A 12,405-nucleotide genomic window follows, 5' to 3' on the forward strand; every position below is an offset into this window, starting at 1 on the left:
AGAAAGCAAGGGTGTTCACAAGCAGCTGCAGATGAAGACACGGTTTACAAAACTTGAACTACGCTCGGCAATGACGGCGGGAGCTACTACGAATTGCCCATCTTGAAATTCAGATGGCAAACGGCCAACCGCCAGCCGCACTAACAGATACCATCCTGGAGAAACACGAGGGGTGGTTCCTACTTCGCCATGGGACCGGCACGACCTGGCCGACAGTATGCCTGTATATTTCACGGGTCGCTACTGATCACCTGCGTGCCACAAATGTGGCGACGAAGAAATACTGGAGCCCATTATTCACTCCTGCTCTGCACTGGCTAATGGATGACGGGTGATTGCTAGCCGCTATCGCCAGCTCGGTGTCCCTGCGAAAACTGCAGAAGACTTGCGTCTCTCCGTATAGTCGAAAACACAAGGCCTGTAAGCGTACCGAGAGTTTTCGGTTCCTGCAGACCTCGTCACCTTGTAGCTGAAAGCTTAGCCTTCGTGCTCCCATCGGCACTGACAAGATATTATCTTAATATGCCTCTTACTCCTCTCTATCTTCTCTTATTCTTCCTTTCAACTTTGTTTCCCCATTACCAACGCCGCTGAGAATAAATCACACACAAGTTTATTAAGCTTAAGCCAGCAGGCATAAACGTTTTAAAAGGAGCTCGTGACTCCATTCAATGTGGTACATACACAACGAAAACAGATGTGTTGTCTTCCTTCTACATAAATTGGCGGAACGGGTAACCTGGAAGCAAGCGATGAAAAATGCTGTACACAAGGGTGGTTCAAGCCGAACTTTTGATAAACAGACTTGTCGTTTTCCAATGTGTATCCGAACTTCTGCTCTAGCATTGCGGTAGAAAAGTTCGCTTGTCCAATCCTCGGCTTTTCAAAACCCCTGTTAACAGATTTCTGTAGTCCTCCGTCAAAGATTGTTTACCTTACTATTGTTAGGTGGTGGTTTTCGTCACCACGCTACAATGACAGGTGTAGGTCACCTCGCCCCATCCTCAATTCTCTTTTTTAGTTTTCTTTTCTCCGGATAACTTCTTTCTTCTCAATCAACCAGTGCGCAACGGCAGCCTGTCATTGGCCCTCCCATTGCCTTGTCTTCCTCCTTTGTTTGGACTGGGCGAGAGGATACGAGTCATGCACAGATATAGTGAAGAAAATCGGTTGCAGCTTTGAAGTTGAGAAGTATACTTGTCGAAATTTCGGTTCAAGCACACTATGTTTTTGACTTTCTTATAATTGATACCTGTTACATTGTTAAACCTCATCTATCCACATTACAAAAGATCAACGCGAGAACAGTTGCATATGACATAAGCCACGATTTAAAAGAACTGCTTATATACTATTGCTTGATACTAAGTTATAAATACATGATGCTGCAAGTTTAATCTGGAAATAGGCCTAATTGTCTAAATTGACTATACGGTTAAGCCTTGTTCATGTGTAATAACGAAAGAAACAGAAATTTCCGAATGACTAGATTATCTAGTTATCAAATTTATCCAGAAAAGAATAACGAAGTATCTATAACGCCAATGATAACTAATCGAACGATGCGGTATAAGCCCTTAGATATACATGTGCAAAATCCTATGACAATTTCCTCTCTCTTTTGCTATGATATGTAATCGTGAGTGTCAATAAAACCACTAGCTTTTTCTTGGGATGATGCAACCGTTTAGTGCTGGAGCGTCGTTGCTATGTTCCATCTACCAGTTGCGACGAAAATAGCCATCGACACGCGTGAGCTGCAGGGCGCCAGCTGTAAGACCGAGATGTAGACACCACCAGCTTCCAAGTTTTCCAGTGGAGACACGAAGTGGCAAGCGTATCTTGTTATCAATGACGCCTACTTCGAAGCGAATAAGGTGAACGACTACGCGACAAAGAAGGATTTGCCGTTGGCAGGGTCAGGATCGAAGACCGCTGTAATACTTTGCGGCGAAATCGCACAGCGCAAACAGAGCTCACTGGGCTATCGAGAAGTTGTTTGAACATTGAATTAGCACTACGATCCGTGGTCTAACAAGATACCAGTTAGCTTCAACGTCTTTTAAAAAAGCTCTTTCGAGATTCGCAGGCTAGCTCATAACTGCAACTTCAGCTCGATGTTGGAGCGAATGCTGGGGGATCACTTTGTTTGTAGGGTGCGTTCTAAAAGCTGCAAAAATAACTATTAGCCAAAAAGGACTTGACGCTGCCAGAAGCAGAAGCACTAGGTCCAGCAGCCGAAAGCGTGGAGTTGGGGTCGCAACAGAAGACCTGTCAAGGTGACGTCGTCGGTGTGTGTGTAAGAAGCATAACAGGCAACGTACTTCACGCATCGTCATTTAACGCTGTGGACTCTGGTACTCACAAGAGTAAGTTTCAGGCCTTCTTCATTTTCTTATTTATATTAACAACTTACCAAACGCTGTTTCCTCTAACGTTTATCTTTCCGCAGATGACTGCATTTTTCTCCACGAAATAGCAAGTAACAACAATAAAAAGTCTTTACGAGACAATATTATCGCTCTCTCTAACTGGTGTGAAATAAGGTTATTGAAATTTACAGCGTCTAAATGTAAGACAATGCTTGTAACTGATAACGATATTGTCAAAAAGATGAACTAAATAAGAGAAAGGACAGAATCAGCTGAGAGGCGCGTGAGTGCACCAATTAGCCATTGTGACTTTTGCCTGTGGTTTTTCCTGTGTAAATGCATTTTCTACAGACGTCACCAACCCCGTCACATATTGGTAGAGGTGCAGGGCGTTCGATGTATGTCTCCGAAGATCATCGTCTCTGGGACACCACGTTGTCGTATGTGACTTTCGCATATAACTCATCTCGACATGGCACCACGGAATTCTCACCTTTTTATCTTTTGTATGGTCGCGACCTCATATTGCCATTTGAAACCACCTTACCTCTCAAGCCACCTGCTTCCGAGTACTCTCGTGAAGCCATTGATTGGGCTCACAAGGCTCGTCAAGTTGCCCAGTCTCATCTCACTAGTCACAGGATATGGCAAAAAGCACGCTACGACCATCAGCATCGTAATATAACATTTGGCCGAGGTGACCACGTGCTCCGCTAGTCACCGTGTTGCCGTGTAGTTCTCTCGGAAACCCCATTGTTCCGATACGCAGGACCCTACCTAGTCTTACGTCAAGCTAACGGCGTCAACTGCAAGATAGCGCCATTGCACGTCAATACGTCACCAGGTTCGTCACTTGTTGACATTGTCCATGTTTCGCGCATGAAAGTCTAGTTCTGTCTGACTTCTCCAGACTCGCCCCTAGACGTCGCTCTAATGCCCGGGGGTCCTCTTACGAAGATAAAGGAAGAGGGAGGACAGAATCAGATGACAGGCGCAAGAGTTTGCCAATCAGCCATTGTGACTCTTGCCTGTGCTTTTTCCTGTGTAAATGCATTTTGTACAGAAGTCACCAACCCTGTAACAATATTCTTTTGCCAAGCTATTGTCTTAGTAGCAGTCTACAAGTACCTTAGCGTCTACGTAATGACGAGTATTTTCTTGTTTTTATACATTCATAAGCAAATGAGCAATACTAGCTGCATGTTAGAATATATCCCGCCCGTTTTCTCTTTTTCGCCTTCCATGTTAACACTGAACCTATATAAAACACTCATTACAAGGAAAATGAATTACACATCATTCATCTGGGACGCTGACTCCGCAAGCCATATTCAATCGCATGAACAAATTGAAGATACTGCATCTTGTTCCATTTATAGCAATTGCAGCTGAACATCAAGCGTAACCTCCATAAATGTTTCCTTACTACTGCCTGCCCTCTCAAACTGACAAAAAATCTTTCATCTAGCCATATTCCTCAATTTATATTTTTACATATCCTACCTTCGTGATAATCTAATAACAGCCCCTTCTTACACTCCTTCTAGCATTGATCGTAAGGTTGGCATAATGCACTGCCAAGCCAGATACTGTCACGAATAATTCATTACCAGGACACCTTAAGAATGGAAGTACCTTCCCGGCAAAATTTTTTCTATCGAAGACCAATCAAACTTTTGCTTGGACATTTCACACATCATCACTCCCGCACCTAAGTGACCATTATTTATATGTTACCAAGTCAATTTTGCTCTTTGCTTTTATTTAACTTTGGTATGTACTGTTATACACTCCCTTCTGTGATACTTCGGTATTGAGGGTAAAAAAAAATGGATTGAAATGAAACCACTAATCATTAGGAGTGAACAAAGTAGCTGGTTGCAGAAAAGCAGATGTTGGTGCAAATAGGAACATCAAGCCAAGGAATGCTCATTACGACAGCGTAAGTGCTACAAATGCGGGCAACAACGTCACTTGACCGAAGTCTGCCCCCGGGCGGCCGCCACAAACAGAGTGTCCAACGGAAAGTGATGATAACGATTGTAATGCACTACTAATATGGTAGGTGAAAAGTAACGATTGCCCGCTTCCGCTCCTGAACAAACCGGTTACATAGAACTGGGTGTCACTGAACATAATAATTTACACAGGTTTACCTGTGTGAGTAGTGCCAAAGAGATATACAAAGCCCATCGTTATAGGTTGCCACCACTTTGTAAAACTGCCTTATCTCTGTGATGCTGTCATGAGAATTTACTAGTGTTGGTCGTTGTAAAAATTCGAGCTTCCTACAAGTCACCAACAGTCGACTGCAGTTTTGTTCTGTTAGACTGAGAAGGCCCTAACCATTGCGGTCATAACCTATTCCAAACACTCGAGACATAAGAAGACCACTTCTTCACATCGCGTTGCTCGCATTTGGTGGGAAGCTTCAGTGTCTGGCAGCGGCACCCGTGATGAAACAGTACCCTGACCTTTTCTCGGAAAGACTGGGAGTCATTAAGGGACCACCAGCATGGCTTCAAATAAAGCACAGAGCAACGAAAAAGTTCAGTAAGGCAAGCAAAACTTCATTTTTTTTGCTATACAGTGTCCGCCTAGCTAGATCGATTCGTGGCTGAATGCATTATTTTGCCAGTTTTGTAGCTAGAATGGGCAACCCTCGTTTTTTAGGTGCTGAAACGCTATGGGAAACTTCGCAAATGTGGTGATTTCAAAGTTACTAAAACCCAAGTGTGGGAAATGGAGATATATCCTACCCGTAGTGGATGACAATTTCACTACGCTTCGTGGAAGGCAGCAATTCAGCATGTAGGATGTACATGATGCCTACAACAAAATTCTTCCTGCGAGGGTTTGAGCAAGCTAGTAGTTTCAAACACTTACACATGACTTTTTTCATATTACTCTGCGTTGTGAATAGCCGCGGCTCCTGTGATTTCGCAAATAATAATTGATCATGATCTGCAAGGTCTCGCAGTGGTTCAAACCGATTTAGAGGACGTCCTGAAAGCAGGTGCGCATTGATGAGCCAACTGCGAACTTTCAAGCAGTATTGCATAGTTCAGGCAATATGATATCAAGCTCCGCTTGGATAAGTGCCGAATAGGTGAGGCATCAGCTGTGTATCTAAAACACGGAACTGATGAGGCAGGATCGCACCTATCAGAGAAGAATATCGAAGCAGATAAGCTGGCTCCGACCCATCGCAATGTCACGAAGCTGGTGTCCTTTCTCGGCATGCTACCATTCTACAATAAATTCTTGCTCAATTTGTCTACGACCCGGAGTTCCCTATACTTTCTTCTGGAAAAGAAACCTAAATAATTTTCGGGTGAGCGCGCAAACAACTTATTCCAGAAATTAAAAGCTGCTTTGTAGTTCGAGCATGTGCTAACTCTATTCGATTCGGCAAGAGAGCTGTTTCTTGAGTGCGGTGCGTCACCCTATGGTGTGAGCGCAGCCGTATGCCACCGAATCGAAGGACACTATCAGCACGTTGGATTTCAATCTTGGACTTACTGCAGCGGAAGAAAATTGGTCGCAGATTGAACGTGAGGCACTCGCTCTGGTTTGCGTTTTCACGTGATTCCTAGGGTATCTTCTGAGCTGACAATTCGCACTCATAACCGACCACGAACCATTGTTTGGTCAGACGCTGGCTATGGCGCTGCCCGCATTCAGCGTCGGTCCATCGTACTTGGGTCCTCCAATATCGGTCACAACATTGACTGCGTAAACTCTTGTGCAATACCGATGCTTTGAGCCCTCTACCGCAATCGTTAGAGAAAAAGTGATGCAGGTTGAGAAAGCCCAATTCGTTCTTATTGGTTCTGAGCCTGGAACGGCGGTATCAGCCGGCCCTGACATTAACAAAACCTCAGGCGCTCGCCATCTTGGATGATGTACTTTTCCAGGTATGCAAATACACTAGAGAGGTTGGTGAAAAAGCTTGATTCGGAAACTTTATAAAGAAATCTACGACTCGTACTAAAAGTGGCATGAGCTGTTTGTCAGTGAAGAACTTCTTCACTGGAGCCAACAGCAGCGCAGAGGAATCTGCTAGGTCTTCTGCATGAGGCCCACCAAAAAGTGCCCACCATGAAGGCCAAGGCCAGATATTTATTTTCCTGGCCGGGCGTGGAGCAAGACTTCGAGCGCATTGCAGGAACACGCCAAAATTGCATGCAGGCGTTGCTGATGCTTTGGGCAAAAAACATTATATTGGCCTGAGACTCGCGAATGGTTGCCGCATTTGCAAGTGAGATATGCGGGACCAAAGAAAGGTAAAGTGGTACTCATAGTTGTCGACTCTTACACGAAGTGGATTGAGGTGGTTTCTGTGTCGCAAGCCAACTACCGTGGCACACTCGATGCCCTCCGAACGATATTTAGCCGTTCTGGGGATGTCACTCACCACACGGTAGTTAGAGCAGTGTAAGCAGTGTAATGACATTGCGAATATTGAAACACGTCTCTATCAGCCCCAGAGTAACCGACCGGTATAGCAAGCCGTATGCACCATCAAAGAAGGCGTGAAGAAGATAAATGGCACTTGCTGTCAGATGTACTAGAAGACAACAAAGAAAGAGTAATCATGGGCTGCTGTCTCCTCAGCGAGTGCCAAGCACTGCGCGCAGCACCATCACCATCAGGTACAGTTTAGTGTTCGTTTGTCGCCATAAAAGTGTTCTGCTGTTTGTCTCGCGGCTCTGTCTTTCTAGCGGCGCTTCATGTATGGAAGAACAGATTTCCGCGAAACTTGCTTCGTCACATCAATGGCACGTGTCTTGTGTAATTATTGGAGCGCAGCAGACCAAGAGAGCGCTTCTCGCCATCAGAGACTATTAGGACACCATCTGCGCACAAAACTAAACATGTATTTTCCTTCCAGTCTGTCCGGCCGGCGCTGTAAGGAACCCAGGCTGGAATTGCGTATCAGGAGACCTTGTGTGTGGGGGAAATAAAGCACTGGTGATAAATAATAAGGCAGAGGGAATTCCCGGTGTGACACTCCCTTCCTGAATTTGATGACTGCGCATGGGCTTGTCCTCCGCTACGTGGATCAGGCTCGTAAGCAGAGCACAGCTTAAACCCTAGCAACCGAAGAACTGTCAAGGCCTTCTACAACAGGTTTGCCAGGCCGGTATAACTAGAAACAACGGCGCCTGCTACTTCCCAGAGTGCACCGCAAGCGCAACCACAACAACTACGTCACTCCACACGGGCCAAGAAACCGGTCGCGCATTTTCGCTACTAAGTGGGGGAGAAATGTGACAACCCATTGAGAGATGAGGCTGAAGCTCTTGAGTGCGCATGTGCGCAATTCTTCTCTCTTTTGCTTTCTTATATATTTATAAGTGCCGATCATTGTATTTTCGTTGTCATGATCCGACCTTTTTATTTACTGCTTAAGCGGCGTTGCCGTATCCTATCTAACAATGTCAGTACCCTTTGATTTTCTTGATGACTTTAGAAATAATCTCCTATTGCTGATGAGGCCAGTGTAAAGGTCGCGAATGTGTCATTCAACGACGTTGTTCGAAGTGAGACCATGGCTCCCTGTGAGCGTGTTCAGCACTCCTACCGTAATATACAACATACCGCTAAGGCGGCTGCATTTCCGATGGAGGCGGAAATGTTGTAGGCCCGTGTACTCAGATTTGGGTACACGTTAAAGAACCCCAGGTGGTCAAAATTTCCGGAGCCCTCCACTACGTCGTCTCTCATAATCAAATGGTGGTTTTGGGAAGTTAAACCCCAAAAATCAATCAATCAATCAACATACCACTAATGCCATCTAGCACATGTAATCACTTTTTGCCTATAAAATGACGGGCTGTTGATTGTTCGTTCATTGCAAAGTAGCATGCGAGATTGATGATTGAATGCACACCAAGGCTGAAACCTTCTCACTTTCAAGAGATTCTGCGGTGTTTGAGTTTTTTAGAATTTCACGCACGTTTCATCACGCCAAAATAAAGCACCTGGGTGTCGCATCTACTGTTGGCGCAACCATGGTCTCTAACGCATCGATAACAGGCAGCGTCCCCTCAGTCCTAGAGACATGCGTGTGGCCTGCGCAAAGAGAGTGAGAAAGAAACCGCTTGCATACCCAGCACTTGTGCGCAAAAAAAGGGGCTCGATCGAGGATGTTGACTACGCAACTTGTAATGTAAATGGTAACAGCGTCACTGCTGCTTGTCGCAGCCACTGTGTATGATACCGCAGTTGTGAAAGAGCAATATTATAAACCTACTGCCCACAGCTCACGTGCGTCAACTGAAGATGAAAAGCAAGATTGCTGTTGAATTCTCGGAGTGCATTGTGGCTACACGTTCTTTGACCAAAAGGAGTACAATGACATGAGAAAATGAGACGATGCAAACAGTCATAAAGAAGGCAGTGGCGAGGCAGAACGCGACACAATTTCATAGTCTACTGAGAACCATATAACGGACGGTAAATGTCTCTTGCGCAAGAATGACAAGGATGACAGACAGGCGAGAATCAGTGCACACTCTCAGCTGAACTCATAACGAAGGAATATAACATATTGCTACTGAATATCCGTGATGGCGGCAATGTTTCTGAACGCATAAAATGGAATAGCGGGATCATGAATTGATGGATGAAAAACTTTTATTGGGCTCCTGAAGGATGCCAACCCCGTTTTATAGGGGTAGCATCGCGGGCCGCTCCCACGTTGGGACGGGGAGGCCCAGCTTCACCGCCACATCGTGGGCCTTCTGGACAGCCTTGAGTTGTTTTATGAGAACCGGACTCGTGAGCATTGAATGAAAGGAGTTCTCAGAAAATTCTTCATTTTTTCTTTGTAAAGAGGGGCACCTCCGGAGCATGTGGTTAAAGTCACTGCGATTCTGGCAGTCTGGACAAAGTTCTGAAATATCGGAGCAACGGCTTAGGTTACGAGGCTAGGGTATGTTCCCGTCTGAAGCATGCGAAGAGAGATTGCCTGTGGCCTAGACAACTTTTCGTGTGGCAATGTTAAGGATCTACGGCCTAATTGATAATTCTTCGTGATCTCATTGAAGGTAGTCAAAATGTCCCTAAAATGAAGGCTGGGGGCTGACTCCTCTGTCTGAAAAGCACACGTTCCGGCGCGGTAAGTGAAGCCTCGCGCCTTGGAGTGGGCTAGCTCGTTGACATTAAAAGGCTTCCGACCCTCAAGTCAAGGTGAGCAGGGAACCAAATAATAGTGTGGTGGGTGAGTTCCTTGTGAGCGAGAGTTCTCAAAACTTCCTTGCACACGAAACCAGAAGCGAAGGCCCTAACAGTGGATTTAGAGCCTGTATAAATATCAGTCCATTGTGGATCAAGCAGTGCTAGTGCAATGGCCATCTGCTCTGCATTGTAAGAAAAAGTGGTTCGAACCGACGCTGAGGATAAAATATGACCCTTAGTATATACGGATACTTCCGCGAAGCGAGCGGAAACGCCGAACTAGGCGGCATCAACTAAGCATGAAACAAACGAGTGTTTGAGAGCTTGAACTAAAAGAGAGGAGGCTCGAGCGACACGCCTGCCCGCCTTGTACTGTGAATGCATATTTCGTGGAAGGGGGCACACTTTGATGCGAGAGCGTATATAATCATCAAGTGGCGTATTTTGCACTTCTAGCGTCAAGGGTTTGAATCCAGTGTCAACCAGAATCTTGCTCCACGCTAGTGTGATCGCTAGCCTGGCAACCTGTGCCGTTTGTTGAGCCTTGATAACTTCTTCAAGCGTGTTGTGGACTCCAAGTTTCATAAGACTCTCAGTGCTTGCGTGCATGGGAATGCCAAGAACTTTTTTGATGCTTTTCCTTATGTGGATGTTTACCTTATTTCTTTCGTGGAGTTGCCACCTTTGCATAGATGCAACATAGGTCATGTGGCTTATCAAGAATGCTTGGAATAGTCTGAGGAGGTTGTACTCTCGAAGACCACCCCGACTGTTGGAAATGCGTGAGATTAGTCGGATGACCCCTTCCGCCTTAGAAGTCAGACGGTCGATCGTGCGGCCGTTCTGTCCATTAGCCTCGATAATCATGCCCAGAACGCGTATCAAGTCCACGATTGGAATACGCTGCCCCGTTGCCACGTGCAGTCTAATGTCGATGTCGGCCAGTGATTGCCAGTTTTTGGGTTTGAGTCCCTGTCTCGTGGGTCGATATAAGAGAAGTTCGGACTTTGCTGACGAGAGCTTGAGGCCCATTTCATTTATGTAGACTTCAACACAGTCTATGGCCCCTTGAAGAAAGCTCTCCACAGAGCCCTCCAAGCCAACTAAGACATCATCATATGGTGATGTTGTCCGCGTAGATAGCGAACTTGAGGCCTTCTTGGTTTGAGAGCTTTGCAGCAAGGCCACACATTGCAATGTTAAACAGCCGTGGGGAGACGACTGAGCCCTGCGGGGTGCCGAAGGAACCGAGATTGTAGGACTCAAACTTGAGATCCCCAAGCTGTATAGTTGCGTTTCTATTTCTGAGGAACGAGCTGGTGAACTCGTGAAATTTAGCTCCTATGTTCAGAGAAGAGATGGAGGCAAGAATGTGGGAGTGCGAGACATTGTCAAACGCCTTTTCAAGAACCAGACCTAGAATAGCTCTAGCGTCTTTAGTCTCCGGATCTATGATGTGATGCTTCAGCATTTTCATGACGTCCTGAGTAGATAGGTGTGGTCTAAAACCTACCATGTTGTACGGGAACAGGTTAGTCTTCTCTATGTGCTTTGATATTCGATCGTTCATGACATGCTCGGTGACCTAGCCTATACAGGACGTCAGTGAATTGAGTCGTAAGTTGTTAAAACTGTGACTTCGGCCAGGTTTAGTTATGAAAATAACGGACGCCCTTTTCCATCGCTCAGAGAAAGTCCCCGTCTCCCGAATACGATTGATTTCTTTGGTAAGGTAGGTGACAGAGTCATCGTCTAAATTGCGTAGTGTCTTGTTTGTGATGCCATCCGGGCCCCGGCGGGAGTTCCCATTAGGATTGTTTAAGATGGTCCGCACCTCTGCTTCCTGGAAGGGCTTGTTCAAATCGAAGGCTGGTGGTCCCGTGTATTGCGCGTAGCTAGAAGGAGGCCGGGTTGTGTCCAAAGGGAGGTATCTCTGTGCCGGACACTTCGTTATTTTCGTGTCCGACTTAACCTTTCTTTCTGAGTGCAGTAATCGGTCTACCTAGCGTGTCTGGTTGGATTTAGATTTGATATCCTGCAGCAGGTGTTTGAAGAGGTTCCGTTTTCTCCCAACTTTCATCTGACCATACACCTTGTTGCAAATCTAGTCACAATGCTGTTTTTCCAGCGTCTGCCAGTAAGTCGTTATTTTCTGGTTAAGACTTGGGATGCGTTTTCGCAGTCTTCGATTCATACGGTGTGCTTTCCACCTGGCCAGGAGGGCGCTTTTAGCCTCAAAAAGATGAGCAAGCTTACTATTCATTTTATTGACCGGAAGATCAGTCTCTATCGTTTTGGTGGCCGACTTGACGTCTTCGACCAGCTGAGACAGCCTCTTGTCAAAATTCGGTGAGTCATTAATCTCCCCTGCACACTCCACTCTGATCTTACGGAAGAGTTTCTAATCTGTGAATTTCAAAGCCTTGGGGGGGGGGGCGGCTTTGCTTGAATTTGTTACGTCGTACTCAGAATACAGCGGTCGCTCCTCAAGTTTTTTCCCAAGTTTAATCATGATACCTCCCCCGTGTTTGCGACAAAGGTGAGGTCCGGGGTAGTATCCCTAGAGCAAGAATTTCCAGAGCGGGTAGGAAACGTGGGGTCAGTGACCAAAGTAAAATTCAGATTCGATACCGCTTGCCAGAGATCGGCTTCCTTCGCAGTAGTGCGAGGGTAGCCCCAAGCTTGATGGGGTGCGTTGAAATCTCCAGCTATAACTATGGAAGCGTCCACTTTCCTAGCAATCGTAACGGCTTTTGATAACACTGAGGTGAAGCGATGATGCCTGCCTTTAGTAGAGCTATATATGTGGACTATGAAAATGCTTTTTTTAAGATCGCTGGCAAGTATA

Source organism: Rhipicephalus microplus, chromosome 6, assembly GCF_043290135.1.
Source record: "Rhipicephalus microplus isolate Deutch F79 chromosome 6, USDA_Rmic, whole genome shotgun sequence".
NCBI lineage: Eukaryota > Metazoa > Arthropoda > Arachnida > Ixodida > Ixodidae > Rhipicephalus > Rhipicephalus microplus.